This window comes from Gossypium raimondii, chromosome 8 (assembly GCF_025698545.1).
Source record: "Gossypium raimondii isolate GPD5lz chromosome 8, ASM2569854v1, whole genome shotgun sequence".
NCBI lineage: Eukaryota > Viridiplantae > Streptophyta > Magnoliopsida > Malvales > Malvaceae > Gossypium > Gossypium raimondii.
The window spans coordinates 56,804,384-56,806,007 of NC_068572.1; the positions used below are offsets into that span (position 1 = coordinate 56,804,384).

The 1,624-nt window shown below is 39.6% G+C and overlaps 1 non-coding gene across 1 annotated transcript; it reads left to right on the forward strand.

Annotated features, from left to right (window-relative positions):
- Positions 1-547: 547 nt before the first annotated feature.
- On the forward strand, positions 548-654 carry LOC128032292 (small nucleolar RNA R71). The gene has a single exon (XR_008188420.1). It is a non-coding gene; the product is annotated as a small nucleolar RNA R71 (small nucleolar RNA).
- The last annotated feature ends 970 nt before the right edge of the window (positions 655-1,624 follow it).

The window sequence follows — 1,624 nt, forward strand, 5'->3', positions numbered from 1 at the left end:
ACTTATTGACCATGGTTTCTAGAGAATTACCTGAACCTTGCGGCTGTTGCAAAAACCGATTTTGGTATGGCTGATTATTTCATGGATTGGCTCTATAACTTAAGTTAGAATGGTCCCTCCACCCTGGGTTGTAGGTATTAGCGTAGGGGTCATATCGCTTTTGTGACCACCCAGGAAAATTTCCCACAGCATCTAGATGGGTCATGGTATCATCATACAAACTGGGACATGCATCAGTTGCATGATCAGATGTAGCACATATTTCGCATAACCAGGCTATCTTCGTTTTTTCTGTAATAAGAGAGTTTATCATATTAGTAAGTCTATCAACTTTATCCTCTAAGGTTGAATTACTTAGCTGGTGAACCCTTCTAGAGGGTTCAAAATTGCTCGGAACTGCTGAGAATTTGTAGCCATAGTGGAGAACAAGTCTCTCGCTTGTTGGGGAGTCATGTTGACCAATGCTCCTCCACTAGCGGCGTCTACCATATTCATCTCCATGGGCTTTAAACCTTCATAAAAGTATTAGAGGAGAGATTGCTCCATTATACCATGTTGTGGGCAGCTTGCACACAACTTTTTAAACCGCTCCCAATAATCGTAAAGGGACTCAGCTTCTTTTTGCCTTATTCCAAATATCTCTCTTCTTAGCTCAGCTGTTCGAGACGCTGGAAAAAACCTGTTAAAAAATGAATGAGATAGATCAGCCCAAGTTGTAATAGATCCAGGGGATAAATAAAATAACCATTCCTTAACGGAATCTATTAGGGAGAAAGGGAAAGCACACAATTTAATCTGATCCTTAGTTACCCCTTGAGGTTTCATGCTAAGACAAACCATATGAAACTCTTTCAGATGCTTATGGGGATTTTCATTTTGCAACCCACGAAAAGTTGGTAGTAACTGGATTAGACCTGACTTCAACTTAAAATCGATATCCACAGTAGGATACGCGATGCACAATGGCAGTTGTTCTGTTGGAGCTTCGGCCAGTTGCCGAATCATTTGAGCCTTTAGTTGGTGTGCTAGATTCGGGTTTTCGTTAAACCTAGCGTTAAGCACTTCTTCTGGTGAGTCAACTTTTACTTTTTTGTTTTCAAGTGTTTGAGTAGGGTTTTCGTTAACCCTGGACTCAGCATCGTCGTCGACTTCGATTTCTGGCGGTGGGTTACTTTGAGTTCCAACCACTGCCGACTGCTTTTTCTGTAACTTTGTCTCCTTGCGATTAGCTCTAGCAGACTTCTTAATTTCAGAATCGAATGCAAGAGTACCTAGAGTAGATCTGGTCATAAGAAACAAAAAACAAGATTAGTACGTTGCCAGTCCCCGGTAACGGCGCAAAAATTTGATGCGGTAGTTGAAAGCACCAAAAATATCCTATCCCTAATAAATAATGAAAAAGAATTGTAAAAGGGAAGTAAGGTCAAACCCTCATGGACTGGATTTGCACAATATCTTGTTCCGTGAAATCCCAAGCAGAATCTTGCCCAAGAAAACCTGCGTTCCTGGGAAAAAAATAAGAAAATAACAGAATTAAAGGTTTGGATCTAGAAACAAAAAATAAAATAAAAACAGAATTAAGAATATTAAATCAAAAATTTGAGAAATTAAAAATAGAGTTGAG